Below are 17883 nucleotides of genomic sequence, written 5' to 3'. Positions count from 1 at the left end.
CTTTCGGTAAAAGCAGAATAGCCCAATAAAATAAAATAACATCAAAATGTAATTCCGTACTGGTTGGAATAAATTTTTTATTAAAGTTTAGGTTAAAACAAAAGATATTTTCAAGAAAGTATATGATTCATATGAGGGGATCATTGTTTAAATAATTAAAAATTGGTAATTTTTGCACAAAATTTACTTTTTTAACTGCTGCTGCAATTCTTGTTTTTATTAAGGATTTTACAATTTTTTTGCAAAGATGAAGAAACATTCTCTTATATGAGACTTACTAAATTAAAGTTGACCCTTAATTTATTTAAATAATAATAAATCAAAATTGAAAAACAAATTTCCAAAAATATGTTATTTGCAATATAAATAAGCATTATAAAATATATTTTTTTGCATAAAAAGTTGCGCTATGATATCACTATAAATTGACAAAAAAATTAGTTGACAAATATTGAGTAGTTTATGAGATATTTAATTTGTTTATAAAAAATTACCATTTTTTCAATTGCAAAAACGCGGTTGTTGCCGATAGAGTATACAAGTTTTTAAGGTCTCATTTTTTTTACTTTTATGTATATTTCTGATAAATGTATTGACAAATTCAAATTTTAATTAAACACCCCTTCAAAATGGCGTTTGAAAATTGGTATAATTTGTTTAAAACTTTTTTTTAATAACATCACCGGTATTAAAAATTTTGAAATTATTTCATGATATTCGTGTCCCTGGTAGTTTTTGACACACTTACAAAAAAAAAATTTTCTAGATCCATTTTTTGCCGAGATAGCTTTTCCAAGTTTAAAAATTCATAGTTTGTTTATTTATCAATATTAACATTTTAAAGTGCATGAGTACATCTATCAACCCTATTACTTAACAATGTCATTTATTCATAGAGTTAAAATTTTAGAATATTTTTAAAAATAATGATTTTCGTAGTGACCTTAACTGAAAACTTTTTGCATGAAAAGTGGTGCAGTAGTACTTTGCAATATCTTCGTTAATAATGGACCAATTTCAATGTTTTTTTTTTAGTTTATGGTAGCTTATAAAAATAGTAACATATAAATGACACTTTTAACAATAAATATTCGTCAATTTGTTATAAACTTTTTTTCAATTTTTTTTTCTCTAGATGTGATAAATAAAAATTGACACAAGATTTTTTATAAAAAAAAATAAAAATATAATACTGAATTAGCATTAAAAATTTGTTAAAACCTTTTTTCTTTGTACAATATTAAAATATCTATGTATTTTACATTTAATTTTATAACCTTTTTATCAGGTAATACATTAAAAATTGTGTATATATTTGTTAATTTTTATTCACTTATATACATATATTTATATAGAGGTTGTCCTCCATTTTTTTCTATATATTATATTTTGTATTCACATTATCTTTGCGAAATTTTGCCAATGATTTGTACAAAGAAAAAAGTTTTTATGATTCTTTAACAAAATTTTACTATTTTGTTAAATTTTTAAAATAAAAATTTGGTTTAATTCTCTTTTGTGACTATCTTTGGTGCCAACTTTTAATTATCACAATACTAGAGAAAAACATTTTTTGAAAGAAAAGTTGTTTATAACTAATTATTGATTATTTATGACAAAAAGGGTCATGCAGATGTTATTATTTTTATATGTTACCCCAAATTAAAAGAAAACATTGAAATTGGCCCAGTATAAACGGAGATATTGGAAATTACTCCTCCGCCAATTTTCAGACAAAAAGTTTTCATTTAAGGTGCTACGAAAATCATCATTTTTCAAAATATTCTACAATTTTTATTATGTTTATAAATGACATTGTTAAGAAGTAAGGTTAATAGATGTACTCACGTACTTTCAAATGTTAATATTGATAAATAAACAAATTACCTATGAATTTTTAAACTGGGAAAAGCTATCTCGGCTAAAAATGCTTCTAGAAATTTTTTATTCTTTTGAGGATATGTCAAAAATTACCAAGACTACGAATATTGAAAAATAATTTCAAAATTTTTAATCCCGGCGATGTTATTAAAAAAAATAAATTTTAAACAAATTACACCAATTTTCAAACGTCATTTTGGAGGGGTGTTTAATTGAAATTTTGATTTGTCAATACATTTATCAAAAATATACATAAAAGCAAAATTAAGAAAACCTTCAAAACTTGTATACTCTATCGGCAACAACCGCGTTTTTGCAATTGAAAAAATGGTAGTTTTTTATAGACAAATTAAATATCTCATAAACTACTCAATACTCACTCAATATATACTCAATATCAACCAATTTTTTTGTCAGTTTATAGTGATATCATAGCGCAACTTTTTCTGCAAAACAAAATATTTTATAGTGCTTATTTATATTGCAAATAATATTTTTTTGGAAATTTGTTTTTCAATTTTGATTTACAATTATTTAAATAATTTAACGGTCAAATTTAATTTAGTAAGTTTCGTATAAAAGACAGTTTCTTTATCTTTGCAGAAAAAAAATTACAAAATCCCTAATAAAAACACTAATTACCGCATCGGTTAAAAAAGTAAATTTTGTGCAAAAATTGCCCATTTTTAATTCTTTAAACAATGATCCCCTCATATGAATCATATACTTCTTGAAAATATCTTTTGTTTGTACCTAAACTTTGATAAAAAATTTATTTCAACCTGTACGGAATGACCTTTTGATTTACATGTATTGTAATTTTATTTGATCGGTCTAGAAGATGAAGTAACTGGTCCAATTGAAGCTGGTAATGGGATAAGACAGGGTGATTCCCCGAGCCCTTCATTGTTTAACCTGATCATGAATGAAATAATAAAAAAAAGTAAAAACTAATTAAAAATACCAAATGGGCGAAAAACAACTTCAAATAATTTGCTACAAACGATGTAACGATGCAATACTAATCTCCCAAAGTGAAGATAATTTACAACTTATGCTGCACCAATTTGATATAATCGCCAGAAAATTGAACATGCTAATTTCCCCAAAATGACAAAATGCATAGTTATAACAGCAAATCCAGTAAGATGTAAATTGCAGCTGGAGGGTCAGATAATAGAACAAGTAATATAGTTTAAATATCTAAGCATCACATTATCTAGCTACGGAAAGCACGAGGAAGAAGTGGCAGATCAAGTGAATAGAGCAAATAGAGCCGCAGGTTGCTTGAATGACATAATATGGAGAAATAAAAATATCGGAAAAGAAATGAAAGGCAGAATTTACAAAATAGTCATTAGACCAATAATGACATACGCGGCAGAAACACGACCTGACACAGAGAGGACAAAAAGATTGCTCGAAATAGCTGAGATGAAAACCCTTCGAAAAATCCATGTTAAGACACTATGGAACAGAGAAGAAGACTTTTGGTTACAACTGAAAGTAGATTAATAACAAAAAACAATGTGTTATAATTTAATATTTTCTAAAACATAATATGTTTACGCATTCTATTGTCAGGTAAAGTGACCTTGTAAAATAATATTTAAACAGCATACTGATTAAATCAGACAAGTAGAATTAATGTCAAACTGCTGACAGTTCATAATGCTACCCCGCGCAATGCGATCTACCACAATGATATAAATTATAGTGGAATTAAAAAGTGCGAAAATAATATCTGTGTTTTCTTAGTGAATATGTTGAATTTAATCCCTGTCGAGCTCTAGTTGGAAAGGCGAACACAACATGGCGATCCTGCCAGTGCTTTGTGGCCACAGCCAGGGCCGTCGAGAGGAATGAGCGGGCCCCGGCAAGAAGTGGCGAACGGGCCCTCGACAAAAAGTGAAGAGAAAAAAAAATTGTTCAACTTTTATAGAAATAAAATTATCAATAGTAAAAATATGTAATAAGAAACATTTTAAATATAAATTTTATTAAATTTTGATTATATTTATAATAGTGAAAATATTTATAATACAGGTGCTTTTCGAGTTTTCTGATTGGAAAGATGTCTATAACTTTCGAAAAATCGCATGATTTTACCAAATCATTCTCAATGCACGAAGTTGATAGGCGAGTTAACCAATCCTCTTTCATTGTAGATATCACAGCATTCTTTATGCCGGAAAGAAAACTAAAGGGTATTTTCGCTTCTGCGACTGTCACCGGCAATGTGCAAAATATTCTTAACGCAAAAACGACGTTAGGAAATAATGAATCTAATTTGAGATGTTTAATTTTATTAAGTAAATCTATTGGAGAACTATCAGGGAAAGATTCAAGGAAGGCGCAGCATAGGTCGAAGAAAAATGTCCTGGCAGAGAAATCTCAGAGAATGGTTTGGATCCACCTCAACTGAACTCTTTCAGGCTGTAGTGTCAAAAGTTAGAATAGCAATGATGATTGCCAACCTTCGTCGCGGAGATGGCGCGGAAAGAATAAGATTGGAGAAAGTTGAGATTTACCAATATTATCCTTGTATATCGCTCTCAAATGAAAAATTTCATGTATCAATTCTTCACTGATGTCTTCTTTATAAAACTTGCGCAATATATCAATTTTTTTCTTAATATTCTCTTCATCGTCATCTCGGAATGTCCACAAAATGTTAAATAGCGAATGAATTTCATTTTCCGCATTAAATATTCTGGTTAAATTGCTTATTATTTGACAAAATTAAATAGTTTACAGCGAAATATTGAGTCGGGCTCAAAATTATCAGTCGCATCACTACTGGGCCCAGGCAATCATCAAAACATCTCACTGGCTTCTTGCGCCGTTTTTCTTTATTTTATTTAAATTCTGGATTTACTCCATAATTGCTGGTAACTAATTTAGATTCTTCAACAATGGAAGACCTGATCCCTTTAGATTCTGACCCTTTATATTCTTCAATCGATTTCTGATTTTTTGTAAATCTTCTAGAAGCCCTAATATATTTTTAATCTCCATATCCATAGTTATCTGACTACACTGCAGTCAACTAAAGGTCATGTTAAATATAGCCGAGGATTAATTAAACGTATTATGGACATTAAGTGAAGAGCAAAAAGAAAGGGAAAAATTACATCTTTGCTCTGATCGACGCCGGGCCCCGGTAAAATGTACCGGCTGTACCGCCCTCTCGGCGGCGCTGGCCACAGCCACTTAATTATCCTGAGATAATAATGGATCTTCTGTTTCGAATCAGCAAAATCCAATGTTAATAGTGCTAATCGAGAATAGCAAAAAATGGGAAACAACCAGAATAAGAAGAGAAAGAAGAGAGCAAATATTCATAAACTAAGCAGGCAACTGTGGAGGTACCACGGCTCATAAGGAAAAATAAAGAGACAGAATATCGATTCCGGAAGTGTTGAAGAGTATCGGTGTCCGCTCTAGCCCTTTCGCCGCATGGAAGATGTACAAACGAAGGCAATTGATGAAGATTGAAGGCAAATACCTAGATATTTAGATTTAACCTGGGGTTAAGTGGAAGAATATTTTTGTTATGCCCTAGAACACAGCAAAATAAACTTCGCCCTCTACTTTAGAAAATGTACAGTTTGTTATACTTATTTTTTTTTTTGAAATAAAAGTCGGTTTATTATTATTATCAGATTTAGCCATACGGCTCACACTCCCTCTAAGGGGAAAATTGACTCATCCCAGATACCTACGGTATCAAAAGGATTGAGCTCTGGTGGGACTCTTTCCGTGTTATCGAGCCCTAGGTGACTTGGTATGCAGGTGTATCTCCCAAAAATTTTCGTACACATCTGGCCGTTGCGAGTAGTACAGCTTTCTGCATGGTCTTGTAAAGATGTTCATTTAGACCCAGCCTTTTTATGCTTTCGAGGAGGTTCTTCGGAATGACTCCAGTAGTAGATATAACAATAGGTATCGTCTGGGTACTTTGCATTCTCCATTGCCTTCGTATTTGAATTTCTAGATCTCTGTACTTGGCGATCTTTTCAGTGAATTTACTACGTAGATTATTGTTGTTAGGTATCGCCACATCAATTAGTGTTGTTTGTCTTGTTAATTTATTAACTAGTACGAGATCTGGTCTATTATGTGCCACTGTTTGGTCTGTGAGCACAGTGCGGTCCCAGTATAGCTTGTAGTTGCCATCCTCAAGCATACTCTCAGGGACGTATTGATAATACGGGAGATGGTCCGTTTGGAGAAGTCCCAGCTTGATAGCTATCTCTTGATGAAGGATTTTTCCCACTGCGTCATGCCGTTCCTTGTATTCAGTTGCAGCAAATGCCTGGCAGCCCCCTGTAAGATGTTGGATGGTTTCTTGGGCTTGACATCCATATCGGCATCTGTCGTTTTGAACCTGAGGGTCTTTTATGATATATTTCAGGTAGTTTCTGGTTGGTATAACCTGATCCTGAATGGCCAGTAATGAACCCTCCGTTTCAGGGAACATCTTTCCTGATGTCAACCAGTAGTTCGACGCTATATTGTCGACATAATCTTGGCTGACCTCATTGGGATGTCGCCCGTGCAAAGGTTTACCCATCCAGGCGCGCACTTTTTCGTCCTTAGTAAGGTGGTTTATGCGCAGTTCTGCTTCCCTCAGTTTGATCGGTGTTGTGTCATCTACTGCGCAGATAGCGCGATGTAGAGTAGATGTCTGAGCCTGCATCTGAAAATAAGTTCTTAAATTAGCAATTTGTTTATCTAATTGCTCACCTATATCCATAAGTCCTCTTCCTCCTAAATACCGGGGTAATGTCGTTCGTTCTACTGCACTTTTAGGGTGGTGTTTTTGTGCCTTTGTGAGGTGTGTTCGTACTTTTCGCTGAAGATTTTCTATATCCGTTTTTGTCCACTTAACAATACCAAATGAATAGCTAAGCGCGGAACAAGCGTTCCGCGCTTATTATTATTATTATTTTATTATTATAATTATTATTATTATTATTATTATTATTATATTCACATGGAATGAGAGCTTTAAAAACCTACGTATATATTAAAAGATTCGTCCAGATAATGCCAGACACAGGTATTTACTACTAGATAAAAAATTCTTATTTTCCTTTGGCGAACAAGGTATAAAATATTGCATCAGAACAGGTATATCATACATACGCATCAAAAACAAAACCCGACTCAGCCGCAGCAAGAATACTACTGGAAACGGCAGATATGAGCGTACTGAGAAGAATGAGAGGAAACACGTTGAGAGAGGAATGAATACAAATAATAGAAATTACTATAGGAAATACTAAATAGAAAAAAGAATGGAATAACCACATAATCAGAATATGGGAGACCCGTGTGATCAAAATATCAAAAGAAATTCACGAATGGGCAAAAGAATTATCGGACAAGCGCGCAAAAGATGAGAACTGTGGCAACTTAAATAGAGGTATCAATCCGATAATCAACAAGCAGAATTGCTTATACAGGGAAAGAATTGTCCACCATTCGTTTGAATTTGGATTTCTTTTGGTTTCTCTAGAACGACAAACCAACTGTTTAGGTTTTGTGTCCAGCCCATTACCACTTAAGTTTAATCACTCTCAAGACCGTCCGCTATTGGTGTTTTTCTTGTAGCTTCTTCATTTATAATTTTGTCCCTTAAGCTATATCCTAACATAGTCCATTATATAGTTTATTATCTTGTGTGAAATTTTCTTGTAGTGAGTGTGAGGTATGTTGGTGAATGTAGAAATGCATTTCAGGAAAATAGGCAAGCTAGACTTTCAACTTCGCCAGAAATAGCAGGGAAAATTATAACGAGAAGAGAAATCAAGCGAATAGAAAATGCAGAAGAAAAAAAAAGAGAGGCTTTGAAGAAACAAGTACAATAAATTCTAGAACATAACAGTAGACACGAGAAAAATGTCAATGGGAGCCGATAGGACGAAGAAAAAAGAAATGAGATGGCTGGATAACGTTGGCAGACGACCTGAAAACTATGAATGTAAGACAATGGAAGAGAAGGGCACAAGGGAGGTCTGAATGGAAGGACACAGCCAGACCGGCAAAGACCCACCCAGGGTTATGAAGTCAAAAGAAGAAGAATCGGAAGAAATCGTAGTGCCAGCAGAACAATTAAATGCAGGAGAAATATTGCAGCACAAGATAGCTTGACTTATTATAAAAGTAGGAGAAAACAAAAAATGCCAGAGCATTGGAACACAGCACTCATCTGCCTAAGCCACAAGAAAATTGATAAAACTGTCTCTGAAAATTACAAAGGAATCGATCGCACTATTGGAAGTAGTATATATATTAGAAAAAATTATAAAAAGTAGAATAAAAATCTACGAAACAGATAATCGGCGAATACCAGGCTGGTTTCAGACAGTTAAGAACAGTAACCGACCTAATTTTATGCTAAAATTATTACAAAATAACAATTATTAACAAAATCAAATTTTGCATAATATGCTGTTCATTGATTAGAAAAAGGGTCTACGACTCCATCTCACTAAAAGAACAGGTCAGAGATGCGCTAAAGAATTTTATGAAAAAGAAGTCGGGAATGGTTAGAAAATTGGGAGAAAATAAGGGAAAATAGAAAAGTATCACAACAGGTTTTTTTAGTAGTCTTATAAAAACTTGAAAAATGCCAACTTACATTTATTTTTTGTTTGAGTGTAAATTAGTGTAGGAACGAAAAATAATATACTATACAAAATAAAGAGTAATAAAATAATAAAATATATATTGTGTTTACTAGTAAACACACAACAAAAGAAAGCCGGTATTGAAGCGGTTATTATTAGGTAATAAAAACTGGAAAAATAAAAGACTAAAAAACTAAACGCATAAAATAAAATAGAGGATAAATGGGGAAGTAACTGGTTTTCGACATAATGTTTATTAAATAAGAAAGAAAATATTACAGGTAAATATTTGATTTACCACGATAAGGTCTGCCAGTGCTTATTTTTCTTTAAAAATTATACAAAATATAAGCTAAACTAAACGTAACTTTATGAAAAATGTTGATTAAAGAAAAATTATATTTAAATAAAATAAAAGAATTAAGAAAGAAGTTTAATGAAAGTAGCGCAAAAAACAGACAGTAATGAATAATGCAGATGAATAAGTCTAGCGAATGGAAGCGAAAGTGAAAAATAAGAAACGGAAAGCAAGTATTTTTAGTCGAAAATATGTGTCACAAAGGAAAATGAGTAAGTTGCTCACGTGGTATAATCTTATGACAGAAAATTTGATATAATCATATTAATGGAATGTTTCCCAAAACAAAATTTAAACTGAATATAAATATTTCTTATATTAAACAAAAGATATTTAATTTAAAATGGAAATATTATTTTTTAAATCAAATACTAATGATAGCTTTATGTGCTTGTTTGTATTACAAAATTACGCTGTATCTTTCAGCAAAGCATGGACTTAAAAATAAACTTTTCTAAAATTAATGTAACCGAAGAAAATTTTAATATTTTGATTAGCTAAAAACACAAACACTTACATACCGCTAGAAAAATCGCAACACAAAACACGCTTTTTCTGTCAAACGTACCTTACAAATCCTAGCTAAAAGTGTTCACAAGACTGAAACAATTAAATTAACATAGATCTAAAATTTACAAATCTGGTGGGTGCCAGAAGAGAAGAAGCGTCCATTCGTGAGCGTTCGATTATCCTCGTGAAAATATTCAATTTCAAGAGAAAAAAGTAGAAAAACACTGCAGTAATTAGAGTGGATATGTTTCAATTTTTCGGGAGATTCTAGGCATGTTTATTAAATTCTATTTTTATGATCAAATTCTCTTTGATATACAAATTATATGCGGCTTTATAGCCGGGGGTGGAGCGTCGCTTTCATTTTAGATTGAGAAGGGGGGGGATGAGACTGGATCCTGTGACAATCTTGTCTAGCCAAATATTTTAGATTTCGAGCTCTCTGGCGAGGATGATACTCCTACAAAAATGTTGCTTTTATTTCACACAGCCGCGTATCTATTAATTATACTGGAAACGCCAATGTAATTTTATTTCAATCCCGGACACATTTAAAAATAAAACATTCACAGGAATTATTTACTCTATAATAAAACAGGGAAAAGAAAGGCGTTAACATCTTTTTTTGTTCAAAATTGATCAATGATTCGATATTGATTATATTATTAGAGGGATGTGAAGAAATGAAAACCATAATAATGCCGAACACAATAGATTAATATTGATTATTTCATTCATAGGGATTTTAACCAATAGAAACCTACAAAATAACGCACGGCATGGTGGACAAAAGACTTAGAAAAAATAGTACAAGAAAAGAAACAACTGTGGAAAAAATACCTAACAGACAGAAAGCTATGACAAGTACAAAGAAAAAAGAACAGAAGTTAAACAGATGGTTAAAAATAACAAAGACAGAACGTGTGTAGAATTTGGAAATAAATTAACAGAAGCATTCAGTGAAAACCAGAAATTGTTCTGTAACACCCTTAAGAGCATGAGAAAACCAAAACCAAATACATTGAAAAACGTGAAGGATAAGAATGGAACCATACTTACAGAAGAGAATGAGATTATGGAGAGGTGGAGAGAATACTTTGAAGAATTCTTGGAAGTGGAACAAGTAGAAGAAGATAAAATAGAACAAAACAAAAATCAACACACTCCACAAGAGCAACAGGAACAGAAATATAACACAAAAAGAATTAGCAAATGCAATCAACAAAATCAAGATGGGAAAAGCACCGGGTCATGACGATATAACTGCAGAAATGGTCAAATACATGAATGAAGAAAGACAACAACAATTACTAAACATCATGAACCAAGCTAAAAATGAAAAAGAAAGTACCACTAGACTGGCAGATAGGCATTATAACACCATTGTATAAAAATGGAGATAGCAAAGAATGCTTAAACTATAGAGGAATAACACTTGGAAGCACAGTAGGAAAACTTTATGCTAGTATACTAGAAAACAGGCTAAGAGAAAAACTAGAAAACACCTTTGAGGAGAGCCAGAGTGGTTTCAGAAAAGAAAGAGAGACAAACGATCAGATTTTCATAAGACAAAAAAAGACGAAAAAGCTCTTAAAACAGAAAAAATAAATACATGTATGTTTCATAGATATGAAAAAAGCTTTCGACAGAATTAAAAGAGAAGATATTTGGGAAATACTAGAGAAGAGAAAAATTGAACAAGATCCATCCAGAGTTTATACGAAAAAACGAAAACTATGTAAGGACAATAAATGAAAAATCAAAAGTATTTGACAGCAATATTGGATTAAAACAGGGTTGTGTCCTGAGCCCACTACTCTTTAACCATACTACTAGATGACGTAATAAAAGAATGCAAACACAAATGGAGAAAATATAATGTAGGATATTGGAAGTTGAGAATGATACAAAAAACAGAACTATGCTACGCAGACGACCTGATGATCATTGGGGAGTCAGAAAAACAATTACAAGAAAATATAAACATATTGTACGAAGAGCTAAAAATCAGAAACATGAAAATAAACAAAGAAAAATCAAAAACAATGATAATTGGAAGACAGAAAGGAAATTATGAAATAGAAGTAGATGGCAAGCAACTTGAACAGGTAGACAGATATAAGTATTTGGGGGTAATCATAAGCCGGGATGGAAAGTTAGAAGATGAGATAAATGAAAGAATTGCAAAGACTGGTAAGCTGTACATTATTATTAAGAGTAACTTTTTAAAAAAGAAAGAAATACCTAAGAATTTAAAAACGGAAATAGTAAAAAAGATTGTGAAACCCACTCTAACCTATGCCTGTGAATCTGGGGCATTAACAAAAAGGCAAAAGAATAGACTAATAAGCACAGAAATGAGATTTTTGAGAACAATAGAGGGGAAAACAAGGAAAGATAAAATTATAAATCAAACCTTTAGAGAAAATCTGAAAATACACCCAGTTACAACAACAATCGAACAAGGACAACTTAGATGGCTCGGACATGTACTGAGAAGAGGAGAAGAGAAAATAGTAAGACAAATATATGAAGCGAGAGATATAAGAAGAAAGAAGAGAGGAAGACCAAGAAAGACGTGGACAGAAGAAGTGAGGGAAGCTGTCGACAAAAGAGGAATAAAATGGGAGGAAACAAAAGCATTGGCCATGGATAGACGGAAATGTGGAAGAAAACAACGGAGAACCTGACTCCGTAATAACTCACACCGAAAAGTAGACGAGTTCTGGATTAAGTAAGTAAGTAAGAAACCTAAAAAAGTAAAATTTCAGCGATAATTTTTTTTATAATTTCCCATCGTCAAATAGCGCGACATATGTCCTTCGTTGCTACGCAGAAATAAACATTCAGTGACATTAATGACAATTAATGTTTTACAACTTGTCAAAGAGAATACCATGAGAAGGTTTATCAAACATTCAGCCGAAGATATTAATAAAATATTAGTTAAAATAATTTAAAAATACAGATTACTTATTCACGAAATAATCTTACCGAATTACACTAGAGCTCTTAAAAATTAGCGATTTGTAGTGCCCTCGTGACAATTTGACAATTTTTAAATCACATGACAAAATTAAAACTATCAAATTGTCACTTGGGAGACAAATCGGTAATTTTAGAGCTTTTGTGTAATTACAAGAAGTGATAATTTCTTATATCCAAAATAATGGTAGTGGAAATATGTCGTTTACAATTATTTTGTTATTTAATTGTGTATAAATTAGGTGTAATTACCTAATCATAATAAAAAATATATTTTTAAGAGAGTATATGATTAATCTAATCTAAGGGGATCATTGTTAAATAATGAAAAATGGGTAATTTTTGCACACAATTTACTTTTTTAACCGCTGCGGTAATTCATGCCTTTATGAACATTTTTACCATCTCTTTTTCTACAAAGTTTAGGGAAAAAGCTTTCATTTAAGACTTACTAAATTAAATTTGATCACAGCAGAACAACCCTCCTAGAAGAATCCTTAGGTCACAACCTGTGGGAAGTAGAAATAGGGGTAGGCCAAAACTCAGATGAGAGGATGGTGTAGATGAGGATGGTAGAAAAATAGGCGCAGCAAACTGGCAACAGTTGGCAAAGAACTGACTGGCGTAATAGACTTAGGACGGTCGAGGCTCTTTTATAGGGCTGTAGTACCATTGATGATCAGTGGCGTAACAAACTCCGTCGGGGCCTCCCCGCAGAATTGGAAATGGGGCCCCCTTTAAAACATGTGTAACAAATACCTATATGTGTTACAGCCCAGTAAATCAACGTAAAATATGGTGATACCGTGTAATTTTCAGTGTCACCACCGAAGAGGTCAACTCAAGACTTTTCGAGTTAATTATAAGTAAAAATGTTTATTGTTCAACAAGAAATCCACATTTTTAGGCGATTTTTCACAAATAGTTCAAAAAGTAAGTACTCGCGAAAAGAATATTGTTAGCAAAAATGTATCTAGCTTATAAAAAAATTAAGTCTATCGACTCAGTAAAAGAAAAGTTGTAGCTCATGAAAAGTTTTTCTTATTCCTCAAATTCCAAATCGAATATTTCAACGTGAAATAACCCAAAAATGAAATACATTTCGGGGAAACTTATTAGAACTTTTTTAAAGTGTTTAAAACAAGATTTATTTTTTAAACAATTGTACAAAAGTTTGTAGCATCAAAACTAAGCCAGTCATGCTCAAAATACAGTTAGTCCCATTTTTTGGTAAAAAAATTGTGAAAATCTCCTCCTATTTAGCACCCCAAATGAAACTAATCATTATCGCTTTACAAATTACCTAACTTTTTATATGACCTGTAAGTTTCACCGGTTCAAAGTGCTTATTTTTAAAAGGGTTCTATAGTTTGGGGCTTGACCGAGTCACTACTCATGAGTATATGCAAATTTTAAACAGGCATATCTTAACCAATTTTTGTCTTACAGAAAAACTAAATAAAGCCAAAATATTTATAAAATAGAGATTTTTTGAGATTTTTTGATCACTAACACTTTTTAAGTTATTTTGAAAAAAAGGCATTTTTCCAAAATAAAACTTTTTTTACTATGAAACCAAATTTTTTCAAAAATAAGAATTTCGAACCGGTCAAACTTACAGATCATATAAACAATAAATATTTAAAGTAAATGGTAAAGCGCTAATGACAAATTTTATTTGGGGTACGAAATAGGGGCAGATTTTCACGGTTTTTTTTACCAAAAAAGGTGCCAACTTTATTTTCAGCGTAACTCGTATAGTTTTGGTGCTAGAAACTTTTATTAAAATAAAAATAAAGCTTTTTTGAAACATTTAAATAACGTTTTAATAAGTTTTTCCCGAAAATTGCTCAATTTTTTGGTTATTTTAGGTTGAAATATTCGATTTGGAATTGTACGAATAAGAATAATTTTTCATGAGTTTCAACTGTGCTTTTACTGTGTCGATAGACTACATGAATAAGTACACCATTTTTTTGTATCTTATAAGCTACCTTTTTGCTACAAATATTTTTTCGATTCCTATCTATTATTTAATTCGATAAATACTTATTTTTGAGTTATTTGCAAAAAACCCGTCTGAAAACGGTTTTTTTGTCTGAAAACATTTTCACTCGCAAATGACTTGAAAATTATTAACATAGATAAAGAAACTCTATAGAAAAAATGTTGCTTATAATGTTATAATTAGCCAATTTATACATTTCCGGACTTATTTTAAACGTATGTTTTTCACCCCAAGGAGAGATCTCACCCCACGAAGTAAAAGCAACCAACAGCATAAATCCAACTTTGAAGTGGAGTGTAACTAGAACCTAAATCCAAATTGTCAAGCAAATGCGTCCGTCGTGACGCTGATAATTTCATTCCAAAACTGTAATTTACTGAGCTATTGGTGTATTCATGCATTGTTTATGACGACTTACATTTTTCATCTTTATTGGTATAGAATAAAATAGAACAAAAATTACTAAATGATTACATTAGTATTATTCTATGAGATGAACAACTTTCTTCGTGCACTATCTACTATCAGCGATTATATCTACAATTTTATTAATTCGGATGGACAACTTCATTTTCAATACTGCACTGCTTAAAAAACGTATGTATGCAAATAATATCACAACGCATTTTTACATATTATATTAGACTACAAGGTGGGGCCCTTGACATATTGAGGCCCCCTGTAAGCTTCATGCTGCAAGGGGCCTCTGTTACGCCTCTGGATAATTGTATCGAAATACTAAACGTAGGTAAAGTTTAAAGAGAAAACCCATTTCTAGATTTAGAAATATTCTTCTAAAATTCGGCAAATTACAATTCTCAAATTTTTCAATAGTCACGCACAAAGTATTATAGTTTATTGTCGCCACCCATAAAAGTTCGTGAGACCGGAAAGGATACTTGGCGAATACGCCTATTTTTAGAAATTTACGCTTTTAAATTTAAACACACAAAGTACAATCATATACCCTATTCGCTGTGAGCCGATGAGTAGAAGGGATTTGACAATTTTCGCCAGCGCTGTTAGTGGCAGTTTTGTGTATTGAATTTGAACAATTTTATCAGAAAAGTATAAGTTTCAAACCACGAGAGAGCGCTACCGACGAAACCCACAACCAATAAAAACAGAGGTAACCTTTAAATTTCACATAAACTTCTTCTTTTTCTCAATGACCTCTTGCGTAAGCAGTCATCCAGTCGCACGAATTTATATATTAAATATTAAAATTATAATGAATAAAATAAAAAAAAAATATAATTACTTTTACTATTAATTCTGTGTATTCGTTCAGTAATCAGGTTACAATAATATTTCAGTTCATAATTTTTGTTTTTCTAAATAAATATCTATTTTTCTCGTTTGGTATATTTCACATACACCAATTTTATCAGAAAAGTACAAGTTTTAAATCGCAAGAGAACGCTACCGTCGAAACTCACAGCCAATAACAGATTTTTATATAATATCAGACGACAAGATGGGGCCCCTGCTCGATTGGGGCCCCCCGCAAGCTTCACGCTGCGGGGGCCTCTGTTACGCCCCTCTTGATGATGACGTTAAAGAACCTTAATTTATTTGAATAACCGTTTACACACGACGATAAATTGCTCGCATTTATCGCAGCGTCTAAACCAACTTTAAAGCAAAGAAAATTTGGTGCAAAAATATTCAATAGTTTATGAGACATTTAATTTGTTTATTATTCTTCTTCTCACGGTGTCTTATTCTTAAGGGCGTTGGCTATTACATTTGCCAATTTAATCTTATTTGCAGCCACCCTAAATAGTTCTATGGAGGTCATATTCGTCCATTGTCGTAAGTTTTTAAGCCAAGGGTTGTGTCTACGTCCTGATCCTCTTTTGCTATTGATTTTGCTTCAATTATAAGTTGGAGCAATTCATACTTTTGATTTCTTATGATGTGACCAGAATATTGTGTTTTACGTTCTATTATTATAAGCATAATCTCTCTTTCCTTGTTCATCCTCCTCAAGACATCTGCATTTCTCGCATGTAGAATCTTCTGAGCATTTTACGGTAACACCAGAGTTCCAATGCTTGAATTATTTTTTGTGTTGCTTCTGTAATTGTCCAGGTGTCAACATCATAGAGCAAAGTGGAGAAAACATAGCACTTAAGTATTCTAAATCTCAATGAAATACCCAGCTGGCGGTTGCATAGAACTTTTTGCATTTAGTAAAACACTGCACGTGCCTTTTCCAGACGTGTTCTTATCTCTAGTAAGTGGTCCCAAGTTTCATCAAGATTCCTTCCAAGGTACGTTATTCTTGTTACTCTTTCCAGATCTGTTCTGTCGACATTGACCTTCACCCTTCTGTTTTGGTGCTTGCTGATGACCATCGTTTTTGTCTTCTTTGTATTCAATTTCATTCCAAATTCTCTACAGGCTTTCGTTACTCGGTCCATTAGGCGTTGCAGTGCTTCAGCATTATCTGCCAGAATGACGGTTATTTATACATTGCCCGTTTATAATCATACCATCCGAGGTGCCATCCAAAGCTTTCTTAAATATCTTCTCAGAGTAACGTTGAAATTTGTTTATTAAATGTTACTATCTTTTCAATTGCAAAACCGCGGTTGTTTCCGATAGAATATACACTTTTATAAGGTCTCATTTTTTTTGATTTATGTATATTTTCGATAAATGCAGTGACAAATCAAAATTTCAATTAACTCCCCACCAAAATGGCATTTAAAAATTGTTGTAATTTGTGTATAACTTGTTTTCTTTTAATAACGTTGCGGGGATTCAATATTTAACATTTTGAAATGCTGTTTCGATATTCGCGTTCCTGGCAATTTTTCACACATTTAAAAAAGTTTCTCTAAGGCAATTTTTTGCACAGATAGCTTTTTCAACTTTTTTTCGTTGTGTATTTTCGCGCAAGGTCACCCGCTAGGTCTTGCTTGTCGGATTGTAAAAATAGCGACCTTAAATGGTTTTTTTTGCCTGAAAATTGGTGTTTACTATTTAATGTTTAATATCTCCGTCTCGTTCGCTGCCAGAATGTTTTGTATGCTTTTTTCAGATGGGAAAAAATTTTCATTCTTTGAACCAACCTGCGCAGAAGTAGATTTCCACGGATAATGAAGTCTTATAAAAAAAAATTACGTTACCCATATTAAGAAATTTGTGGAAATGTGTTTCTGGCATGAAAATGAAAAAAAAATTCTCGGTCATATTGACCGAGACGGCAGCGAACGATTTAATAATGGACCAATTTCAATGTTTTATTTTAATTTGGAGTAGCATATAAAAATAATAACATCTACATGACCCTAGTTGCAATAAATATTCATTAATTTATTATAAAGAATTTTTTTCAATTTTTTTTTTATTTAATATCGTGATCACCGTTCTTTTCTGTATAATAAAAGATAGTCACAGCAATCGTAAACTTACCACCATAATCGCGAGTACTCTGTATTAGATATTAGATGGTACCTACTATAAAAACATATTGCTGTTGAATATGTTTGACT

General features: G+C 32.1%; 1 protein-coding gene across 5 annotated transcripts in view; it reads right to left on the bottom strand.

Moving 5' to 3' along the window:
* The window catches only part of LOC126893461 (filamin-A), a 510728-nt gene that overhangs the window by 201795 nt on the left and 291050 nt on the right, over positions 1-17883 (bottom strand). The window contains exon 1 of one of the 5 annotated variants that reach the window (XM_050663678.1): positions 9446-9608. The exons of 3 other annotated variants lie outside the window; for them this stretch is intronic. The gene's annotated coding sequence lies outside the window, so the exon portion shown is untranslated. Of the gene's footprint in view, positions 1-9398; positions 9609-17883 lie in introns of those variants that run through there. One more of the 5 variants, XM_050663679.1, reaches the window with a different exon arrangement.

The sequence above is a fragment of the Diabrotica virgifera genome, chromosome 10, assembly GCF_917563875.1.
Source record: "Diabrotica virgifera virgifera chromosome 10, PGI_DIABVI_V3a".
Classification (NCBI taxonomy): Eukaryota; Metazoa; Arthropoda; class Insecta; order Coleoptera; family Chrysomelidae; genus Diabrotica; species Diabrotica virgifera.
Note: the sequence above shows the minus strand (reverse complement) of the source record. Positions and strands in the feature narration are given on the sequence as shown.